Raw genomic sequence first — 25710 nt, 5'->3', positions numbered from 1 at the left:
TTCAGTTTAGATTTAATAACTATATAAAAAAAAAAAATTAGAAAAATATTATGCTATTAGTTCTTTAAAAGTAGTGTAGCATGTGTTAAGTAAGTCCTGTCTTCAAGTTCCTGCTTGAGTGAAAAACATTTATTGAGTTCAGGCTTTAGTTTAACCATTTTAGATACTCTCCTGAAATCAGTAGCACTTATTTGATTGTACACATGAGCAATGTTCAAGTATATTAGAGTTAGAAAGAAGAATGTTGGAGGGGAATAAACTACACAATAAACTAAAGGAAAAATCTTTCATAAACATAAAGTTGAGATTCCAAAATAAATTTTATTATTTGAATACTATCTTCAATCAATGCTTACCTTTAGATTCTTAAAGAAATTTTTCAAGCCCCTCAGAAAGGCTTTTATAATGTGAAAGATGCATTTTAGTCACCTATAAATACTTCTGGGGAGTTTCTAGTGCTCAGTTTGGGGTTTTGAGGAAATCTCATTTAAGTTGAATTTAAACTGTTGTTTATTAGTTGTCCATTTTAGATTTTTCAGCCTTTCCCAGGTCAACACCTCTAAATGGGCCAGATCAATTAGGCCCCATCCTTTCAAGTGAGATTTCCAAAGTGAACACCAGGCAACCTGACTTACCCATTCTTTGCTTAGCTTTTAGCTCAAAATTAAATCTTGAACATTTAGTAATCATGTATGTCCTATAAAATAACACTTAAAGCTATGTACCATTCTTTTGGGAACACTTCAAATTTCCTACACCTTTCACTCTATCATCATCATTTAATTGAGCCAGGACTGAAAACCATTTTTTCTCTATATTTCTGTCACTTCCCATTTTATTTATTAAGTACATCTACCTAATTAATTGAAACTAAGATAATCCAAAACATAACACTACCATATTCTGTGTTACATAAGCTCTTCATAAGCAATTATAGTGGACAGACATTTGAATGGGTAAACAATTCCCCCTGTCAGCAAGTGAATGAAAACATCTACTACTTGTCCTTGTTTAACTGGTTCTGAAACATGAAAGGTAAAGCTTTAATATGAGTTTGGAATTAAAAAACTCCAAAGTTAATGTTTGAATCAATTGACGGATTCCCTATAAAATGAGATGCCAGTACATCTTTTCTGGATAAATAATATAGTAATAAGTACAGGCAAATCTAATATATATTTTAAAATTTATTTCTATTAACAATATCTGTCAGCAGAAGACAGTGAAAAAAAAATCTGAAAAAATGTGCAAATAATTACTTAAATTAAGATAATGGAGATTGCAGATGACACCAAGTTAGGTGCATGTGTCGATCTGCTTGAGGGTAGGAAGTCTCTGCAGGAGGATCTGGATAGGCTGCACTGATGGGCTGAGGTCAACTGCATGAAGTTTAACAAGGCCAAGTGCCGGGTCCTGCACCTGGGGTGCAAAAACCCCAAGCAGAGCTACAGGCTGGGAGATGAGTGGTTGGAGAGCTGCCAGGCAGAGAATGACCTGGGAGTGATGGTTGATAGTCAGCTGAATATGAGCCAGCAGTGTGCTCAGGTGGCCAAGAAGGCCAACAGCATCTTAACTTGTATCAGAAACAGTGTGGCCAGCAGGGCTAGGGAGGTGATCGTCCCTCTGTACTCGTCTCTGGTGAGGCTGCACCTCGAGTACTGTGTTCAGTTTTGGGCCCCTCGCTACAAGAGGACATCGAGGTGCTTGAGCGGGTCCAGAGAAGGGCGATGAAGCTGGTGAGGGGCCTGGAGAACAAGTGCTACGAGGAGCGGCTGAGGGAGCTGGGCTTGTTCAGCCTGGAGAAAAGGAGGCTCAGGAAGTGACCTTATCGCTCTCTACAGGTACCTCAAAGGAGGCTGTGGCGAGGTGGGGGTTGGTCTGTTCTCCCATATGCCTAGTGACAGGACGAGGGGGAATGGGCTTAAGTTGAGCCAGGGGAGTTTTAGGTTGGATCTTAGGAAGAACTTCTTTACGGAAAGGGTTGTTAGACATTGGGGCTACCCAGGCAACGGGCTGCCCAGGGAAGTGGTGGAGTCACCATCCCCGGAAGTCTTTAAAAGACATTTAGATGTAGAGTTTAGGGATATGGTTTAGTGGGGACTGTTAGTGTTAGGTCAGAGGTTGGACTCGATGATCTTGAGGTCTCTTCCAACCTAGAAATTCTGTGATTCTGTGATTCTGTGAAAAAAATATGGAATTTAACTTCAATCTCACCCCACAAATTATTATTTTTTTTAGCCAGCTGTAAACTCATGAGGGATGTTCTGAGACACTGAAGGCCATTATGAAATTTATTATTACACAAAGTTCACCTATAAAGTGAACACATCTTGGCTGCTGGTAGGCAATTCTGAATGACAACACTGAAGCTAAAGTCACTTCTCTAAAAACCTAACTTTATAGCTGAAACTATTAGGGTCAGGAGAGAACACAGAGATGAATAACAAGGGAGAGATTTATTTGCCCTGGTGCCAGCATCTGAGCTTCCTTTTTATCTTCACTGCAGGGTTCATGCCTCATCTTGCGTGGAAAAATGGGCTTGGATGTGGATGACTGTGAGTGCCTGGCTGGGGATGGTGATTGTGCCACTTATCCCAACTAATTGCTGGAAAACAGCCTGTGTGCCTGGGAAGGTCTGGGGTATTGCTGACATTTACTTTTTTTTTTTTTTTTTTTTTAAATTATGTTTGTCACACAGCAAATAATTAGAGTTTCCCAGTGCTTCTAAAGTGATAAGAAAGTTGAAAGATGTTAGTGTCAATCTGAAGAAAATACAATTAGCTCTGTGCTTTCTTTCAGCCATTTCTTTTTGAAGTTCTTTTCAGAAAACTCTCAGGGATTTGCTTTCCTTATTAACATCAATAACCTGACTTGGAGGAGGACTTAGTTTAAATAGTTTTCTGTTGTCTTCAAACAAATAAAAGGAAAATAAAATTAATTAACCAATCAAAAGTATGGCTGGGAAAAAATGGGGGATTACTTAGTGTTGGCTCTGAAGTGATGATTGCATTTAGATACTTGACCAAGGCTAAGTTCCCTAACCCAGAAAGCTAACACAGTTAGGTTCTCTAACCCAGAAAGCTGGCACCGTGACTAACTGCCATGGCCACTAGTTACATGGGCAAACCTCTGGCCAAGCCTGAATGACACAGCAGGCCCAAAATAAACTGCAACCTTCTCCCATGCAGCACATTCAGTTTGGGTTACGTGAAAAGCAGTGCTTGCGAGCTCTCTTCAGCTTTTCCTGTAAAGCATGAGGTGTGGAGGAGGACGATCAAATCTCACCCTTTCTAAAAATTAAGCCTGTGACTCAGACTCCAGGTTATCTGGATCTGGCTAGATTGGCACTTCTTGGGAAGTATGGAAATAACACTGACTGCCAAAATAGCTTAATTAAACAAAGTGGTCTTTCCAGTCCTTCCTGAGAAGGAGAAGGGGTTTTATAAAACATTTTATTTTTCTTTGCATAAGCAGATCACAAGCATTTTGTCTCATCTTATAGAGCTAAAATAAATTATATACACGCTGCATTATTATAATTATTATTATTTACCATACTGTATACAATAGTGCATTAGAAGTGATAAGTTGAGGATGAAAGTCTATGTGTTCACACTGCCCAGATAGCAGGATGTTTGGATGCTTCTTTTTTTTTGCAAAGAAATGGAAAATCACCTGGAGATAAAATAAAATAAATAAAATAAAATAAAATAAAATTAAAATAAAATAAAATAAAATTAAAATAAAATAAAATAAAATAAAATAAAATAAAATAAAATAAAATAAAATAGATGAAACAGCTTCAAAAAACTTTGAACATTATGCCATACCTGTAGGCTGACATTCTACAAAGATGATAAAGTTTTCCTTCCCATAATATCGATGATGCTTGTGAACTGCATTGTAAGAAGATATCCTATTAAAGTATAACCACATCCTTGTTTGTTGGTTAAACAAACAAACAGAAAGTAGACACAATCTGTTTTTATAATTTGACATGTTTGGGTTGTTTGTTGGAATAGTTAGTAATGAATGCAGTACTCAAGTTGTAATAAAACCATGGTAACATGATAATAAGGAATGGTTTGATTTTGAAGGAAATGACTTCTGAGGCATGTTAGGATGTTATTCTAATGTATTAAACTATGTATTTAATAAATACTTAGTCAATAATTACATAAGTAAGCAAAAGTAAATTTTGTATCTTTTGCTAAAGTGATGTTTCTGGATATGGTGCTGCGTGCGTTTGTTAGGCCAAAGTAAAAAACATCTTTGATTTCAGCAGAAAAAAATGTTAACTGCTTCTTAATTTCTATTTAAGCAAGTCTGTGACTTTTTGTGATATTAGTGCAAACTAATCGGGAAGGAACTTAGAACGGATAACAAGTGTTAACTAGACCTTCTGTAAACATAATTTGGTCTGTCAGTACAGGAATGCAGGATTTATCTGAACAGAACTTCAAGTTTATTCATTCATTTATCCCCTTCCCTTCCCTTCCCTTCCCTTCCCTTCCCTTCCCTTCCTTCCCTTCCCTTCCCTTCCCTTCCCTTCCCTTCCCTTCCCTTCCCTTCCCTTCCCTTCCCTTCCCTTCCCTTCCCTTCCCTTCCCTTCCCTTCCCTTCCCTTCCCTTCCCTTCCCTTCCCTTCCCTTCCCTTCCCTTCCCTTCCCTTCCCTTCCTTCCCTTTCCTCTGCTTTCCTTGTTTTTTACTGATCCATATATATCTGGGAAATGAACAATCATGTCTTTAACCAGTAAGGGTTGTATGATCCTTACCCACCAATGGTAAGCAAAGAAATTTACCCCAGGTGCAGCTTCAGACATCTGTTCTGCCAATGCCTCTACACTGGTACAGTGCTTTATTGTATACCAAGTGTAAAACAGGCAGTGTGCAGCTGTTCTGCAAGAGATCAACACGATGGGTGTGGGTTGAGTGGCAAAACCAAATTACAACCTTGGCACAAAATGAAACTGGGAACAGAAAGTCTGCAGAAAAGCATGTGTGCTGTCTTGGCTCTCTTTTCACTGTATACAGACTGGCAAAACTCCTTAGCAGAGTTAACTTAGCTGGAAAAATGCCTTAACAGAAAAAAAAAATAAAAAAATAAAAAATTGTATTTTTCATTGAAAGGATTGATTTATAACTTCTGGTTGAAGGGGCATCTGCCAGTTGTTATCTCTATAATCTCTGTTCATGTTTGCAACGTAACGTGACTGATTCTGGAGAAAGGAAAGCTTGTGTATCCACTGAATCAGACATAAACCAGACCAACACAACTGTCTCTTAGTCCCAGATATTGGCCTGATTTATGACATTAAGCTTGGTTTAAGACTGGGAATCTCTCAAGATTAAGTTTGTAAAGTTTGCATGTATAAATTTCTTTGTAGTAAATTTTGTGATTCCAAATTTCAGACAATTGTAATTGGGATGAGGGCAGGGAGCTGGAGGTTGTTCAGGATTCTTTTTCACATCAACTGAAAATAATCTAAGTTTCAGCATGACCATTAAACTTTTCTGAAATCTCAAATTAGATAAAGAAAATGTAACATTTATAACATGTTCAGAATCTCACAAAGCTTTCAGATTTTGAAATCCTGTTGAAAAAAAAAAAAAAAAAAAAGTATAGATATGGATGCCATATTATATTCACCCTACATAAAAAGGACAGGAATGATTTAGTTGTTTCAAATACTGAAGCTTTGACATAGCTTCACCAAGTGATCTTAAGATCACTACTACAAGAATATTATCCCATGCTTTTGGAAATATGCGTTCAGAAAGTATGATTAAAATTAAACACAAAATAATGCCACCCTCATCACTACATGCTTTAAGCATGTAGTCAAGACTGACTCATGAGAAAATCTACCTAGTGAATCATCAGACTTATTTCCTGCACTGCTTAGGCAGGCCGTGCTGGCTTTTTTTTTTTTTTTTTTTTTTTTTACAAAATAATTATTCTTTGTATGAGACAGGCTGGGATAATAACTCAATGTCAGTATTTGTTTTATTAAATCTGAGCTGTTCACCATGGATTTCTTCCATAGCCAAAAAAGATCTAGGAAATATAGTCAATAAGAATTAAGGCTAAATCAATCTTACTGTAAGGTAGAGAGCTACACTAGGTATGATGAATTTCTCCTGAAAAGAGAAATGCATATTCCCCTCTATTGATTATATAGATCACCAGAGGAGAAGCTGAACTGTAGATATCTGCATCTGATACCTCCAAACTTATCTGCAGTGAATACTGTTCATAACATCAGAAACATAGCATATCCGTATGCTACAAAAATGTTTTAAACATTTCCACTTTCTCTCTATTTCTAGGAACATTCTGTTAGAATTGAATATTTCTGAAATCAAAAGTTGTGTCTGAAATTTGACGTTCAGGGTTTGGACACTTTTGCAGTATTCCTCCAGGGGTGAATTTTCTTTATTCAAATATTTCTGCAAAATCACTTGTTTTCTTCCATGAGTTATTAAATTTTGCAAAATCTCTCAGAAAGATTCTATGCAAGTCAAATGTGTAAATTTTTATTTATTCTTCTTTGCGTAATCTCCAGATCATAAAATACCTGTATACCATTTTCTGGTTATACTACATTTTCCTGTTTTTATTTAGGTATATATGTTCAACATTTATATGCATATACATGTATAACTATACACAGATAAACAGAAATAGTTTTATATGTGTATATATAGCTATACAAACATTATTTGTTCAGTTATTTAAATAAACAGACAAACAAAAACCACCACCACCACAAACAACAATGCCACAGGATACAAGGCTGGTAGTTGTAGTGGGTAGGGAGAGAAAGAAACACAAAATTTTAGGTGAGTCTATTGAAAAGGGTTACTAAAAATAAAAGAAGGTAAACTTTGGCGTTACAGTCTCTTCATCATACTATGGGAAAGCAGAACAAAGGGATCAGAAAATGTATAGTTAAAGGATGATGATTCAGAGCTCATAAGGGAATATGTTATTGTAGTATGAGTAAAAGGTCTATGGGAAATATTTTCCTTGGGAGACCAGGAAATGCCTGAAAAAAACTAACCGCAGGGTGCATTAAAAGAAATATTTCCCTGGGACACCACTCCTTTTACAGAAGAAGAGGAATCTATTAAGTTAGGAATGGACAGAAAGATCAAGGGAAATTAATGAGCTGGAAGAGTCTTTTAGGGATATATTAATGCTCAGATCTGTGGGCTGCCCTGAAATAGGATTCTGTTTTCCTGAAAACCAGTGATAACTTCATGCAGCTGCTCATTAGATAGTGCAGATACCAAAGGAGAAATTGGAACTCTGGATGTGTAAGATTAGCATTTTTCCTCTATTTCCTCCATTTATTTTCCAGATGGCATACTGTTTCTCTATTATGTTTTATTTATACAAGGCTAAGCCCATTGCCCTTCCAACTTCATTAACCTCAGAGGGACACCAGAGATGACTATGGCCCATTGACTACAGAATCTTATTTGATATTGATGGTTTTCTTTAGGATGATTTGATTGACACAATTTATTGCAGCAGATGTGTATTGTAATTTGTAAAGGAACATTTTATCCATTTGAATCCAGATAGCCTTTCTTCTACAGTCTCCAATTGTGATGACATTTATTGGGATGTTTGAATCTTTATTTTATCAAATAGCAGGTATTTGTAGGAGCAGCCAAGAGCTGAAGAGGATTAATGCTCAATCCTTTCACACTTAAATATCTCGGTGTTTTCATCTTGTCCTAGGTCACTAGTGGGAATGAATTTGGTCACCTTATCCTGGTACATATTTACAAAAAACACAAAAGTGCCATGAAATTTGATGCAGTTATCAATCTCACTTCAAAGAAGGACCAGAATTGAAATGATAGAAATCTTGTGGACCAGTATTGAGGTGCTTTTCAGGGTTATGTCAGATGCTTAAGAGTGAGTTCCACTACATTTATTTTTCCTTTTTTTTTTTTTTTTTTTTTTCCCTCAAGTTTTGAATTTCTTCACCATAAATATTAAGTACATATTAGAAGTGAAGATAACTTGTCAGGATTTTGCAAATAGTACCTGTACTTCAAAGGGGCCTACAGGAAAGATGGGGTGGTATTCTTTGTCAGGGAGTAGATTATATATTAAAAATAAATTCTTTGATATGAGTGCGATGAGGCACTGGAACAGGTTCCCCAGAGAAGCTGTGGATGGTCCATCCCTGGAGGTGTTCAAGGCCAGGCTTTGAGCAACGTGGTCTAGTAGAAGGTGTACCTGCCCAAGGCAGGTGGTGGAATTAGATATCTTTAAGGTCCCTTCCAACCCAAAGCATTCTATGATTCTATGAAATAGAATCTACATATAGACTCTACATATAGAGTCATAGAAACATAAAATATAAATCTTTGATGGGACTCGCAGCACTAATCATTGTTTTAAATTGTTACAAAACTGTAATAACTTTACTTGAAAAACAAGAAAATAGCTAATTCCCGGTTTGATGTTTTATGAAATTGAGGATGAGGGCTTCTTTTCAGGTGCTGTTCTGGGGCAATATGTGTATTTACACCCTCATCAAGTCAGAGTAATAAGACCAGAAACCAGACTGTTTCAGGAAGGTATTTCTTTGAATATGTCTACCCTTAGCTTGTCTACATAGCCAGTTAAGCAGTATTTCAGGAGTAGATAGCAACATCCAAGCTGAATGCAGACAGATGTCAGGAGAGAGAGTCGGTACAGAAAGGCAGCTGCTTTACCCTTCTCTGAGCTCCTGTTGAGAGGTGCTGGTGGGCTGGGGGTATGACAAGCCTTTATCCTCAGCTGAGAAATACAAGAAGTCTGGAAAAACACCAGCTGCTCAAGAACAACTCATTATCTTATATCTAATGTTTCATCAATGTTCCTGTCCCTCTACCACTCTTGTGATGGAGACCATCCCTGTGTGCTGCTGCTCAGGGGCCACTAGGACAAATCCTGGATCCCTCTGTGTTACAGAGGTGTGGAATAATCACTGTGCATTGTAAGTGATGAACGTTTTTTGACAGAAGGCCAAGGTGTATGTGCTGGGTCTGGCTGGGATGGAGCTAACTTTCCCTGCGGCAGCCCATACAGTGCTGTGCTCTGCACTTGTAGCTAGAACAGCATTGGTATCACACCAGTGTTGTGTCTACTGCTGAGCAATATGGGCACAGCAGCAGGACTCCCTCTGAACCCCCCAGAGCCAGCAGGCTGGGGGTGGGCAAGAGGGGCGGAAGGAAATCAACAGGGCATCTGACCTAAACCAACCAAAGAGATATTCCGTACCAAATGATGTCACACTCAGAAATAAAAGGTGGAAAAAGAAAGAAGAGAGGAGGGGTAGGCTCTCATCTGTCCTCTTGAACAATGGCTACACGCATTGAGGATCTGCTTCAAGGACATGGTCAAGCATTGCTCGCTTGTTGAAATTAGAGAGTAATTTCTTTCATCTGCACTTCCATGTGGCCTTTTTTTTTTTTCCCTTTAGTATTATTTAACTAATAATAATTTACTTTTCTTCTTCTGAGGAGGGGGAGTGAGAGAGCAGTTGTGGTGAAGTTCAGCTGCCTAGTAAGGTAAAACCACCACAGTGGAATTCAGAACAAAATGTTGTTTTGGCTTGGTCCAAATGATAACAGCTTAATTCTTCTGACTCTTCTCCCACCAAGACATGAAAAACTTAACAGGGAAAAACAAAAACAAACCAAACCTTGAATTGATTTTTCTTTCATTAAAACCTAAATAAACTTGTTTTTATTGATGTTATTTATTTTTGTTCTAATCTCCCCTTTTCTTTTTTTCTTTTTAATTAGTTTTAGCTAAACTTTCTTTTAAAGCATATAAGCATCCTTTATTTATTTATTTTTAATTTGGTTCAGTCTGCTAATGAAACTAAAATTAGTTTAAAATCACAGACACTTTTTATTACACAAAAGCTGCAGTTTGAGTGGGCCAGCAGCATGAAACATTATATTATATTCTGCATTGGATAATCAAATATATCTCTCCCCTAGCAACCCCTAGCATACTTGAAATACATGCCTTTTTTACAAGGATAATGCCTATAATACCTTTTGATAGCATTGATCGGATATCACTAGTCTTTTTTCCTTTCCCATAACACTTAACAGCCTTGGAGGACACATAAATATGCATTAAGAAATTTATGACTACTTCACAATATATTAAGGCAGCTATTGCCTTTTTACTAAAAAATAAAATAAAATAAAATAAAATAAAATAAAATAAAATAAAATAAAATAAAATAAAATAAAATAAAATAAAATAAAATAAAATAAAATAAAATAAAAATCTTATACAAAGATTCCAACAGTTTTCACACTTAAGCCTTCTGTGTGGGATTTAAGTGATTGAGGTTCTATGCTAGTCCATTACCTGGAAGTTTTTCAGCTGTACATAATCAGTGTTATATTGCACAGCACACTTGCAGTATACATAGATATAGGAAATGTTAATATCATTAACAGCTGTATTTGGCTTTACATGTATATTGTAGATATTACCAAACAGGAGGAAAAAGAAAAGAAAAAAAAAAAAAAAAAAAAAGGAAAAAAATGAAAGAGCAATACATCACTCATGAAGTAATTAAGAAGAAAGGGTTTCTTGGATCTGAGACACCTCATACATGCAAGGCTGAGTACCTTAATGTAGTGTCTTAACGTAACAAATAGGTGATGTTGGGTGATAGGGAAGTCTGGCTCTGGAAGGCAAAAGAGCAACTTTTTTTCCAGATATCGTCATTAAAGTAGCCTGGAAGTCTGAGATGAATAAGGTATTCATACCCATGTAAACCTCGGACAAAACACTATTCTAAGTTGTTTTTGATGTGTCCATTTTCCTCTTAAGAAAGCAACAACAACAATAAGTACAAATATGAATTAATGCTACAACTTTGGGTCATACAGTTTTAAAGTTGTTCTCTCTTATCTTCTTGTGGTATGAATTTTCATGGGGTTGTGTCAAGTTTCAGAAGCTGGAAAATGAAGTTAACAGAAAAATAAATAAAAATGGAATTATATAAAGTTTTCATAGTGATGGAAAATTTGGTGAACTTGGAGTTATTCCAAGGAGGAGTGATATATTCCACCACATTCTGTGTTTACAGAACTATCACCAGTCTTTCTAAAATAAAGATGAGAGTATCAGAGAATCATAAAATACCCCAAATTGGTAGGGGTCCACAAAAATAATTGAGTCCAACTCCTCGCTCCACACAGGACCACACAAAAATCAGACCCTATGTCTGAGATCATTTTCCAAATGCTTCCTGAACTCTGGCAGGCTCAGTAACACTGCCCTGGGGAGCCTGTCCCAGTGCCTGACCACTTCTGAGTGCAGAACCTTTTCCTAGCATCCAGCCTGAACCACCCCTGTCAGAGCTCCATGCTGTTCTATTGGGTCCTGTCCCTGTCACTAGAGAGAATAAGATATTAGATAGTGGGAGAGCATGACCATAGCAGACACAGAGAGTGAAAAGGGGCCTTTGCTTAGGTGCTTTCCTGTTGCTCTGTCTTCACCCCTGGTACCTCTGCCCTCTCACAGGCTCTAACTGCCTGGAGTGATGGGAGCATTCCCAAGGGAAACACTGCTGTCAGTACTATATAAATAGCATATTCACCTTACAAGTAAAGTGATTATAAGGTCATATTCACCATGAAATTCTATGAATCCAATGTGAATACAGCTGTGAGAAAATTGTTCCTTGGGAGAAAGCTTGAACACATCAGCTTGCTTCCCTCATTCCTGCAGGGCAGGGGCAGAACTTTCCTTCCTTGCTGTCCTTCACAGGATTTGAAGCTTTTGTTCAGGGTAGAAAGCTGAAGCTGAAACCCTGGGTTAATCCTGTTATCTGCAACCCAACCTGATGCCTGTTTTGTAGAATTCACCTCCGTGCTTTCCTCAAACAGGAACAATTTCTAAGGTTTTAAATTGAAAGGATAATATCAACTCTTGTATCCCTCCTCCTCTTCTTCCAAATTGCACTTGCTTTTAAAGTCACCTATTTGTGGTGGGAAACAAGTTTGACTCTCTAAACTCTGTTAAAATAAACTTTTCAAATATGATACATAGGTATGAATTCAGACTACCACAGTAGAAGATAAGAAAAAAAAAATCAATTTGCACCAATTGTATCCTTAAGTAGTTTTGCACCAGTGTTCCAATAAAAATTCCAAACCAGAATTGGCATTTCACCTGTTTATAATGGTACTTTTTGTGTGAGCCAGAATTCATGTTTCTTTTGCTACCCCACTGAAGTGTGTGTCAAATAAAACATGAGGGTGGAGCAGCAGTGCAGTAACAGAAGGGTTGACTAGCCAGAGTGTCTGCTAGAGCTGTGTTATTACTGGAAGGAAGTCAATTGTATACTTTGGTGGAGAGTACATATCTAACTATTTTTAAGCATCCAAGTGTCACAAATAGTAACCTAAGTCCTTTGTATAGTCCATGGAGAAATACAAATTCTTAAATTAGATATTCTGGCTTAAATCTGAAGGACCTCACCTCTCAAGAGTCAGACAATAATAATATTTCTCTGGTCCCTTTCTTTTCATGGGGAAATATATAAGCTTTAATTGAATTGAATACAAATAGAGTAGCCTCTATGACCACTGAAAATATGTGCAAGAGCAAAATCCGCTTTTTTTCTTCAAACTGAGTGGTACATCACTGACCAGTATGGTTAACCTAGAGTTATTCCCCGTAAAAGATACAAAATTATTCTCACTATTTCTCTCCCAGAATAAAGTGGACAAGTAATCATAATTGCAAAATGTCTAGATTCTTAGAGAACAGAGTAAACCATGAAGACATACAAAACTAAAATAAATTTCTTGCCATTGTGCCTTCCACTAAAGTAACTAAACATCTAACTGAGCACTGCTATGCAAAACCAGACAAAGCAGCATGGTGGAGGACAGCTGAAAGAAGAAATTACAATACATAATAGCAATGGACAGGTGTATGAGAGGTTTCTGAACTGGGGAACATGTCCCTGAAACTTGGCACCTGCTGCTGTTTGCTCCTGGGCTGGCATCCAGCAGAGTGAGAGGAAGCAAAATTGCTGCCATTAGTTACACAGTGTGCATGCTCTCAGATTCACAGGAAACCCAAGTACATTAGTGAAACATTTATAACTCACACTCATTCAGTTGCCAGACAAGATTGTGATCACATCATGTTTGGTGTAATGTAAGGGGTCTTAAAAGATAAAAGGAAAATTCAGATAGTAAAAAAAAAAAAAAAAAAAAAAAAAAGGACTAAAGATCACCAAATAAAAATTATGGATTTTCTGCCTGTGACAGTCTTAATAGCAGTTGGATAATTATATGCTTAACTATAAATTGAATTTGACATTCAGGATGGAAATTGGGCATCTATTCTGTACTAGTCACATGTCCACCTTCTTTTCAGACAGGTACCCCCCAGTGTTATTCAATAAAGATGGAGCCTATATAATTGGTTCAGACAAACAAGGTTGAAAGTATATAAATAGAACCCTGAAAACTAAAAACAAACAAACAAACAAATAAATAAATAAATCTAAGAAAATAACTTATAAATGCACCACTAAGAAAAAATAAAAAAATCACAGAATCACAGAATCACAGAATCACAGAATTTCTAGGTTGGAAGAGACCTCAAGATCATCGAGTCCAACCTCTGACCTAACGCTAACAGTCCCCACTAAACCATATCCCTAAGCTCTACATCTAAACGTCTTTTGAAGACTTCCAGGGATGGTGACTCCACCACTTCCCTGGGCAGCCTGTTCCAATGTCTAACAACCCTTTCAGTGAAGAAGTTCTTCCTAACATCTAACCTAAAACTCCCCTGGCTCAACTTAAGCCCATTCCCCCTCGTCCTGTCACCAGGCACGTGGGAGAACAGGCCAACCCCCACCTCGCTACAGCCTCCCTTGAGGTACCTATAGAGAGCGATAAGGTCACCCCTGAGCCTCCTCTTCTCCAGGCTGAACAAGCCCAGCTCCCTCAGCCGCTCCTCGTAGGACTTGTTCTCCAGGCCCCTCACCAGCTTCGTCGCCCTTCTCTGCACCCGCTCAAGCACCTCCATGTCCTTCTTGTAGCGAGGGGCCCAAAACTGAACACAGTACTCGAGGTGCGGCCTCACCAGAGCTGAGTACAGGGGGACGATCACCTCCCTCGCCCTGCTGGTCACGCTGTTCCTGATACAAGCCAGGATGCCGTTGGCTTTCTTGGCCACCTGAGCACACTGCTGGCTCATATTCAGCCGACTATCCACCATCACTCCCAGGTCCTTCTCTGCCTGGCAGCTCTCCAACCATTTCTCTCCCAGTCTGTAGCTCTGCTTGGGGTTATTGCGCCCCAGGTGCAGGACCCGGCACTTGGCCTTGTTGAACTTCATGCAGTTGACCTCAGCCCATTGGTGCAGCCTATCCAGATCCTCCTGCAGAGCTTTCCTACCCTCGAGCAGATCGACACACGCACCTAACTTGGTGTCATCTGCGAACTTACTGAGGGTGCACTCAATGCCCTTGTCCAGATCATCAATGAAGATATTAAAGAGGACCGGCCCCAGCACCGAGCCCTGGGGGACGCCACTAGTGACTGGCCTCCAACTGGACTTGGCTCCATTCACCACGACTCTTTGGGCCCGGCTATCCAGCCAGTTTCTAACCCAGCGAAGCGTGCGCCAGTCCAAGCCAAGAGCAGACAGTTTCTTGAGGAGAATGCTGTGGGAGACGGTGTCAAAAGCCTTGCTGAAGTCAAGGTAGACCACATCCACAGCCTTTCCCTCATCTACCCAGCGCGTCACTCTGTCATAGAAGGAGATCAGGTTCGTCAGGCATGACCTGCCTTTCATAAAGCCATGCTGACTGGGCCTGATCGCCTGCTTCCCCTGCAAGTGCTGCGTGATGACTCTCAGGAGGATCTGCTCCATGAGCTTTCCTGGCACTGAGGTCAAACTGACAGGCCTGTAGTTTCCCGGGTCTGTCCTCCGGCCCTTCTTGTAGATGGGCGTCACGTTTGCTAGCCGCCAGTCGATTGGAACCTCCCCTGATAGCCAGGACTGTTGATAAATGATGGAAAGCGGCTTGGCCAGCTCTTGTGCCAGTTCCCTCAGTACCCTTGGGTGGATCCCATCCGGCCCCATCGACTTGTGCACATCTAAGTGCCATAGCAGGTCACCAACCAGTTCTTCATGGATAATGAGGGCCACATCCTGCTCCCCATCGCCTTCCACCAGCTCAGGGTACTGAGTATCCAGAGAACATCCGGTATTGTCGCTAAAGACTGAGGCAAAGAAGGCATTGAGCACCTCCGCCTTTTCCTCATCTCTTGTAACTAAGTTTCCCCCCGCATCCAGTAAAGGATGGAGATTCTCCTTAGTCCTCCTTTTTGTGTTGATGTATTTATAGAAACGTTTTTTGTTATCTTTAACGGCAGTAGCCAGATTGAGCTCCAGATGAGCTTTGGCCTTCCTAATTTTGTCCCTGCACAGCCTCGCTACTTCTTTAAAGTCCTCCTTAGTGGCCTGCCCACTTTTCCAAAGCTTATAAACCCTCTTTTTCCTCCTAAGATCAAGCCACAATTCTCTGTTGAGCCAGGCCGGTCTTCTTCCCCGCCAGCTCGTCTTTGGGCACGTGGGGACAGACCGTTCCTGCGCCATTAAGACTTCCCTCTTGAAGAGCGCCCAGCCTTCCTGGACCCCTCTGCCCTTCAGAACCACCTCCCAAGGGACTCCACCAACCAGTGTCCTGAGCAGCTCAAAGTCAGCCCTTCGAAAGTCCAATACAGCGGTTTTACTGGTCCCCTTCCTGGCCTCGCCAAGAATAGTGAACTCCACCATTGCGTGGTCACTCTGCCCAAGACAGCTCCCGACGATCACGTCCTCCACCAGTCCTTCTCTGTTTGTGAAGAGAAGGTCTAGCGGGGCACCACCCCTGGTAGGTTCACTAACCAGCTGCGTCAGGAAGCTATCTTCCACGCTCTCCAGAAACCTCCTAGACTGCTTTCTCAGGGCTGTGTTGTGCTTCCAGGATATGTCAGGGAAGTTGAAGTCCCCCACGAGTACAAGAGCTGATGATTTAGCAACCTCTGTCAGCTGCCTGTAGAATTCCTCATCCGTCTCCTCATCCTGGTTCGGCGGTCTATAGCAGACCCCGACCAGGACACTAGCCTTGTTGTCCCTGCCGATCCTAACCCAAAGGGACTCGACCTTGTCATTCCCAACCTCGAGTTCTACAACCTCGAAAGACTCTCTAATATAGAGAGCCACACCACCACCCCTTCTATGCTGCCTGTCCCTTCTATAGAGCTTATAGCCAGGCATTGCAGCACTCCAGTCATGAGACTGGTCCCACCACGTCTCCGTGATGGCAACCAAGTCGTAGCCTGCCTGCCGCACGATGGCTTCCAGCTCCTCCTGTTTGTTACCCATGCTGCGTGCATTGGTGTAGATGCACTTCAGCTGGGCCATAGCCTTATTTAAAAATTAAAAACATAATAATGTAGAAGGTCACTTTTGTGCATGTGTTCAACTTCTTAGAGACAGAGTGTCACCAGCCTGGATTACATTCTCCTTTTATTAAACAGCATTTGTTGAAATTATTAACAATTGATATACTTCGAGTCTGACTGAATACATGTATCTGACTGAATACATGTATTCAGTCAGACTCGACAATTTATACATGTATAAATTATAGGAAATAATTTATTTAATTTACTTTTAAAAATTGTCTACAGTTTGGAAGTCTACATTAGATTCAACTCATTTCAAGTTCTCTTCAAAGTCAATAGAGCCACCTCTAAGACACAGAGCATCTGATCAAAGGCAGAGGTATTTTTCACAATTAGTTTTCTTTGTGGGGTCAGCTGAATGGTATTCAAGCTATCTATCTGAAATCAGAGATTTCACTCTTAATAAGTATTTTCAAATGAATATACCTATACTAAAAAAATAGATTTTCTTAAATAATCTGAACAAAAAGTTTCCTGAGGCATTTACAAGTGAACCCAGAATAAATCCTAACCTTTCAGTAGTCATAACTGAACTCTGCCTGTACTTGCTGATCTTACAAAAGCCACATCAAATTGCACAGGGTCATTTTACTTCTGATAGCACTGTGATTTTTCTCATGAATAATATGATCCATGAAGCATTTGTTGTTGTTGTTCTAAGTTAAAAATCTTTTTAATCTCTGCACCACTGATAATTAATAATAATAATAATATACAATAAATACAAAAATAGCTTGAAGAATATATTGTTGTGTATGTTATTCCTTGGAACCTAGACAAAAATGGAGTGGCTACTTCAATTTCTCATATTCTTGTGCCTTTCTTGGTTAATCTAATAAGTTTTAGATTAGTTTTAGGTTAATTTAACAAGTTTTGGTTAATTTAAAGAGTAGTGCAGTAATGAATAAGAGTGACAGCTTGGGTACCAGCAAAGGTTTGCTGCAGAATTTTGAGAGCTTCAATGTTCTAATCAGGAAGATATTTAAACAAAATTTTCAATTTTCCATGTCCAAAGGAATTAGAAATGTGCCTAATGTTGAGCACATGCTTAAACACCCTTCCTGACTGTAAAGTCTCAAGCTTTTCTTCAGCTTCTTGAGCTTGAGTCAAGAAGCAAAAGAGTGTCAATAGTTAAAATTATACAAACTTTACACATAATTTCTCCTGTTCTCCTTAAAACAAATAGAGTTTCCAGGGTTCCTGACACACTTTTAGAAAAGAAACACTGGTAGGAAAGAAGCCGTCCTAAATCACAAAGTGAAAATCCATACTGATGATATAAATGTTAAAGGATCTGTCCAAATAAATCAGCAAGATGGGATCGCATAGCTCTAATCTGTATGAAGTAATCGTGTAAACCATCTTAGAGGGCAGTCAAAACAACCCAGAGAATGGAATTGTTCTGATGGGAAAAAGTAAAGTAAAATAAAATGTCCAAGATGCAGCAAGTCTGTTGTCATTACTTAACACTAGGAAAGGATCCAGCTGGCTCACTTCTGTTAATCTCTGCTTCATTCACTCTGACACTAATTATCTGCATTTGACTGGCAGTCATCTATTCCCAGCTTGGACAGTTTCACGCACACCAGGCATGTGGTCTGTACAGTAGTTTTCAGGCAAATAACGAGTATATTGGACTGGACTGAAACAGAGCACTGAATGTGTGAGTCAGCTATGTCAGGAATTTGGGGGGATGTTATGTTTAGACAGACAGTTCAATCTTTAGGAAAACAACAATAACAACAGCAACAAAACCTCATTTTATAAACATGTTTCTTCATCTCTGAGCAGTCCATTATTAAGGCATTAGCAGAAGTATTTTTTCCTATTTTGCTACCAGACCATGATGTGTCCCATGATTTATTTATTAGAGAGGTGCCAGCATCATAACTGTAAAGCACAGTTGTTGATTTACAACTGCCTGTTGGCTCATAAGTATGTGAATATACGCTCAAATATACATACCCATATGTACTCATATATAAATATAATGATTGCAATTTTCATCATTTTGCCTCCAAGAAAAAAAAAAAAAAAAAAAAAAGTAAACACAATAATCATGGTTATAAAACTACTTGAAGGAAAGTAAAATTAAACCTTGGCATTACAACTATATTATGTTGTTCATATTTGAAAGAGGAAAAAGCAATAACGTTAGCTTTGAAATCCATTGTGAGGCCATGCACATTTGGACAGAGAGATGAAGCTTGAGGCACAAACCTGGAGCAAATCATATCGTGACAGCTGCACACAAAGGAGCAGCTTGCACATTTGAAAGCATGGAAAAGATACGTGCTGTGTCTTGAAAGGTAAGCATCTGAAAGCACAACAAACCTAGTCCTGATTCATTCTGGATAAGTTTGGAGGTAAAAGGACTAAATTGTTTCTAGAAGTTGTTTAATGTGTTTGCCGTTTGACACCCACAGGTTGACTGTCGTGTACATCTCTTTCTACACTGATGTTCTGATGTTTCACTCATCCTAAATCCTATATCCTCTTCTGTGTTCATTATGGTTTTGCCTTTTATGGAATAAAATAAAAATGGACGATTTTAACCTTAGTTGTAATCAATGGGCTGTTGTTTGCTCCGGAGATTATGCGAAGACCCAGCAATTGAAATGGTCTATTTTTCTCCTTAACACTGTAAGTAAGTAGACTGTAAGTAAGTACTGCTACTTTGGAAAGATATTACACCACTGTCGTGGTGAATAGGATATTAAGTATCACTCTACATGGCATTAAATCTGCACCAAATAGACCTTTCCCACTATGAATATAATCAAATGAGTTCTACAGTATCTGGTTAGAGCATATAAACTACATCAGTTGTCTAATGTAGGTAAAATGAAAAATGATGTAGACACAAGCCTGCTTCTTGCTGGTTTGATCAATTTCTTCCTGCAGTGTTTGCTCTCAGCATTTTCTGTGCTGTCCCACCCAATGCTTAAAAGAAATGTGTGCTTGCTGTCTGGAGCACATCTTGAATGGAAAGGAGAAGAAAGCTGCTTTAGCCATAATGAAAGGAGCCTATGCCTTCCGGAAACATATTACTGTTTCTGGAATGGATTTTTCTATGGTGGGGTAAATTATTTAAAGCCTAATTGTTTGGCTATAATTATAAATAAAGCTGGCAGTTTCCCTGTTTTGGGTAAGACCAGTGGCCCTCTATTCCTCTCCACTGTTTCTTGAAGGGGTGAAAAGAAGACTATTTAGAAAGGTGTAAGGAGTTGAGTAATTGCTATCTAGTCCACTCACAGATAAATTACTTTCTAACATAAGTGTTTGAAGGTCAAACTAGAATAGATTATTTCAGCTAAGTGACTGGATGGTTGAATGAAAGAGTCATGGGCACTCTTAAGAAACTCAGCTTTTTATGTAGAGACCCATATATGAATCACCTGGCTGTCATAACAGATACCAAAGAGTTCATAGTCTGGAACCCACCTCTACAAACAAATAGCCAAAATCAGCTTCTTTACTGCTTCTGGATGGAGCATAGCCAAATATAAATAGAGGAAATAAGTAGATAAATAGATAAATAGCTAGGAAGTACCTCAAGCCAATTTCTAAAGGTGTAAAACAGTCAGCTGCACGGTTTACATAGAATTACATATTTCATATCTGGTTGTTCTCAGCTAATACTAACTTTATTTTTCTCCACTGTGAAATAATGTGGATACAGCTGAGACATCTGCTGCTGTTAATCACTGTTAGTACTCACCTGCCAAAAAGAAGGCAGATAGATGTTTTAGCACTATAACTCCCTCAGTGTTTTTACCCACTGAGATTATCTTCAAGCTAATTTAGGAACTTTTAGAGATGATGAACATTAGTGACTGTGAGTTATGTCCACTTTTCCCATGACTCTCCCTGTCAGGTTTTTCCATTATGATGTTTTGTTTATGGAACACCAGAGGAACTTCTTGCTGACGTCTTCAAACTACAAGGAATAATGGATATATTTTCCAAGATTCAATGAAACTTTTTTAATGCAAAACTGATCCAAACAAAGTATCATTATCTCCAAACTACATCCATATGAGTTTTCAAGGAATATGTTGTATACATCAAATGATACCTACAGTGGCATTGTTGAAAGATAAAAACACAAATTATGATCATAAAGGTCTATTGATGAGTGCTTGAAAGAAGTGCAGACATTTTCCTCTGCTATAATAATGAAATCTAATATAGTCTGCAGACATAAACTGTTTGCTCATACCTGTTTCTAAGGGTCCTTCATACAGATACAGATCTCTCATTCTCCTATCAAACATAGATAATTTCACTTCCAAGAGTTAAAGAGAATGAGATTGTCTCTAAGAACCAGATGGGAGTAAAGGCAGAGGCAACAACAAAGAGGAAAGTTGATGCTGTGTTTTACAGTTTCTTTTTTTGTTGCTTGTTTTTAAGACAACATAAATGAACAATCCATGGAAAGGGACAAGATTAAAAGAGGTTCAGCAGGGCATCATGCGAGAAAACCCTGATGTTACATGGTTGCTTTGATATGCACATGCCTTTGCTTCCTCAGACAGGGGTTCACTTACCTAGTTTGTTCAACTTGTGAAATTCCATACTTGTCCTTAAGAGATTTGTTTGGAAGCTTACATTACTGCTGAGTAAGTTCACAGAAATAAAAGTATCATTAACAGACTACTATACTAACTCCCATTCTAACTCTTCATACTCTTATTTTCTCCATATGGTAACCTGATATGTGCTCAGCTTTTTCTGTTCCCACTGCAAAATTTTTTTTGCCAGCATATGTTGGGCTATAAGAAGAAATTCTTCCATGCTGGACTAATAGCTCCAGAATAAAAGAGCTCAGTTAGACATTGTTATTAAGAAGACCAATTATTGTTATTATTATATTATTATGTTATTGTTATCATTATTGTTATTAAGAAGACCAATCAATTACAGACATAACACTTTGTTTGGAAATACATGTAGTTCTCCACAGAGACAGAAAATTATAAAGAGAAACAATATAAGGAGTGGAAGCTGATTTCGGAATTCCTAAACACCAATTCTTCTCATTATTTAAGTGTAATGGGTTTATGTGGTGGACAAGAGTGACCGAGAAGGAGCGGTGAAGAAGCACTATAGACTGACCATAACCTGTTCCCCTGCACCACTCAGGGGCAGGAGGTGAAAGAGGGTGGATGGGAGGGAAGATGCTTTTGGTTTCTTTCCTTTGTTTCTCACTTCTCTAGCTTGTTAGTAATAGGTAATAAATCTTACCGTCTCCCTACGCTGGCTGAGTCTGTTTTGCCCATCATGATAATTACTGTGCGATCTCCTCATCCTTATCTTAACCCTTGAGCCCTTTTCATCATATTTTCTCCCCATTCCTGTTTGAGGAGGGGAAGTGAGAGAGCGGTTGTGGTGGAACTCAGCCGCCCACCCAAGTAAAAGCACAACACTTAATAATATGACCTCATTTAAACATTGTTTCTCACTTCGTCATGTATATATATATATATTAATTACAATAATATATTTTTTTTATGTTAACTATTCAGCATGTGCTTTTTACATAATCTGGCCTCTACAAACTTTATAATGAATGGAGCCATGTTCGATAATTTTCTCAGAAAATGAAACTTGATGGAATATTTTATTAGAGATTTTCTCTATAACAGATGCTTGTTGTGCTCCTGAGTGCAGCTTTTGGCACATCTAAATAATAAAGCATAAAGGGGATTACCAGCCACTAATTTTATGAAAGTCCACTGGCACTAAGCCTTGGAGCATTACCACTATCACCAAACTTCAAGGATAACAGCAGACTAAATGAAGAATTCATTCAATTTTTTTAGTAGAAACAAATTTTATGATAAAGATGCCTTGTAATTTTTAAGATTAAGGAGAAATGAGGGAAAATGCTTTCATGTTTGCAGCTGAAAAGTGCTGCCTGAAAAGCAATGCATTTTAAGAAGTTTGTGTATTAACCAGGTACTAGTGCTTTGGGCAGTCGTTTACCAACAGTTTATAACGAAATAGAACTAAAATTTGTCTCAGACTGATCAACAAATTTTAGGGCTATAAAGACATTGATAAGAGAGGATACTTTCCCAGAATAATTCTGAAAAAAACAAAACAACAGAAAAAGCACAGGCAACCCAAGTCCATCACCTTCCCAAAACAGACTGAAATATCTTTGACTTAACATTCTTTTTGATAAAGTTATAGCAGTTATTATTATTGTGGTTGTAGTTATTCATTGGAGAAAGATCTGAATATATGGCCCAAGACAGCTTAATTACTGGTGATTTACTTGGAGAACAGTTTTAAAATCATATTGAAAAGCAGGGAGAAAATAAATCTTAACTAAAAAATGTCTTAATACTTGAAAGCTAGCTGTTTTGGAGTTATACTCCTTTCTCATTTATCATTTGTTTGTTTGTTTCATGCTATAATGAAATTAAAACAAGCTCTGGCAATTCACATCATTTCTGCAAGTGGACACTAGTTTTTCCAGTTAGTGTGTATTTTCAGTTTCACTTACTGCAATGTCTGATTTTCTAGATAAGTTAAATCTGTCTATTCTGGAAGTTGTCCTAAAACTTAAAATGAGTTTTAGAATCTCTGTTGCAAATGCTATAACTTGACCCCAAAACCTTTGCTGTATTGTCAAATATGAAGAGGTCTCTTTGCTTTTCCTTTTCTGTTGAGTTTATGAAATTGATGAAGACATGTAGCTCTTGAGGGACAAAATGTCCACCAGCTGTGTTATCCATGAAATGGATAATACATGGATAATCCATGAAATAAAGTCTTTTTGAACCAGGATTCCACCTTCTGTGGCTCATAAGAAGAAAATGTTCTTTTCTTTAATTCCAAACTCCAGGTGGGGAATCAATATCTAGAGACATTCCTTTATGAAAATAAAACAAAATTTAAATAGGTTTATTATGTGGTATAAAATATGATATAGAGAGTTTTTGTAGCTCAATCTAATTACTGGGATCTCAAGGTAGATCTAAAATATCAGTGTAGAAATACTGTATAGGACTTCAGCAGCTGCTAATTACAGCTTACTGTTTTGCTTTACCTCTTCCTTCTTACATACATGTATATAATATTCTGTGGCACTGAAATAGTACCTATTGAAACCATTAAAAATATACATATTGGTATCAATATCCTATTAGCAGTTCTTTTAAAATGCAATTAAGTGCATTTAGAATTAATAATAACACTCTATTAACCATTACACAAGTCTGCATTATTTCTGCAAATGAAAACATGAATCTCAAAGACCTCCAAGCATTGCATACAGAAGAACTAACCATAATCAATAAACAGACTCTCACTCAGGATTTTCTAAATATTCCTAATTAATTCTGTTCAGAAAATACTGAAAAACAGAAAGAGAGAGAAGAAAAGGAAAGGTCATTTACACCACAGTCACAGAACCCTTCATTAGTTCTTTTTCATTGTCAATAATGTTGTTTTTAGCTATTATTGGCACTTGAGTGTTTGACTAAGTCTGGTCTGCTTTTTCTTTGTTTTGAAAAGATTAATAATGCCAAATTTCCCTTATTAAACAAATAGATAGCAATGGTGATTCGTGATAGAAATGTTTAACAAGACAATTCATTTTTAAGGTATTTTAGAAGATTCTTGTTTAAGGAAATTCTTAATGTTGAACAAACATAGACAGACAAAATACATGCTACCGACCCAAAAATGTTGCACATAAATGTCCAACTTATTCAGTTCATGAGCTTCTTTTCCATCCGACTTTTTTTTTTTCCTTTTTTTCTTTTTTTTTTTTTCTTTTTTTCTTTTTTTTTTTTTTTTCTTTTCCCCTCAGGTTTTAAAGTAAAACTGTGAAATCTTACTGAAGCATCAATTTTACACTATTTTTGATGTTTGGAAGCAACCAAAGTCTTGTGAAAGTTTCTCTTTGTAAAGTTTTGTTTTTCTTTTTAGAGGAAGAAATAAAATAGGCAGCAATGTTAGATTAACATTTGAACATTTTCTCTACATGTCTGAAAAATGCCTCGGGATAACCTATTTGAAATTTTTCCTCTGGGCAGCAGGAATAGGAGGAGGTCACACAAATGTTGCTTTGAAACAGAAATGGCATAATATGCTGTATAAAATGGATCATTCATATTTTTGTCTTTTACTTCAAATTCTCAAACTTCTTATCTGCTCACATTTGAGTCTAGTATCTTGCCAGACAGCTGTCACTTCTTACAGCTACTTTCAGAAAGCTGTGTTCGTGGGGGACTGGGCACAAGCACACTGTGATTTATAGCAGGATCAGCCTGTTAGTGGAATTCATTTAAGTCATTTCACCTAACTTACACCATCTAAAAAATAGGGCCCTCTTCCAGCCTTATCCTCCAGAATCCGTATTGTCTTTTGGAGAGAAACTGGAAAGTGATTTCTCTAGTGCTGAATTTGGTATGAAAAACAGGGTGGGGGTGGGGAGCATGAGAGTTTCTCTTTTTCCTTAAGCTGTCATAAGAATACTCAAATATTCAAAAGGCTGGGACTAACTGCCCTGAGTGAGGAGAGAGTCTTTACTCAGAAGTTTTGGGTGAATACTTCAATTCAGAGCTTAATAGAATTGTGTTAAAAATAAGACCTCACATGACCATGCAGGATAGAGTAAAGTCAACTTTGACTTTAGAAAGAAGGTGACAGAAGGCTGAGAGCAGAGCAGAGCTCCTTCTCTTATGGAGGGAGGGGGAATTTTCTTTTCCACTCCATAAACTGAAGCAATAATGCATCCCATGAGGCCCTTCCATCTTCTTGATTGATGAGTTCCAAAAAAAAAAATAAATAAATAAATAAATAAAGCTTCAGAAAAAGCTTCAGGTGTATTGATCTCCTTTATCTGCCAAATGAGGATGTGGATATGTGGATCAGGGGAACATCGATATGGGAACAATAAAGAATGAGGAATAAACAGGCCCTTCTCTGTACTCTGTATACTGGTTAGCAGAGTGACAGAACCACAAGTGCTTGTATGCTTACTGTAAGTCCCTTCTCATTACAAGATAGGGACCAGAAGGGTCCAAAGTTTCTTATCCACAATGCTGAGTGCCCAGCAGTTATTGACCAGGCCCCTACATTTGGTTTAAGAAGCAGGTTCAGCACAGCCTTTACAAGCAAGTGTAATGCATTTGAAAGACCTGACAGGAGTCATGGAATTGATTACAT

This window comes from Netta rufina, assembly GCF_964035555.1.
Source record: "Netta rufina genome assembly, chromosome: 2".
Classification (NCBI taxonomy): domain Eukaryota; kingdom Metazoa; phylum Chordata; class Aves; order Anseriformes; family Anatidae; genus Netta; species Netta rufina.
Note: the sequence above shows the minus strand (reverse complement) of the source record.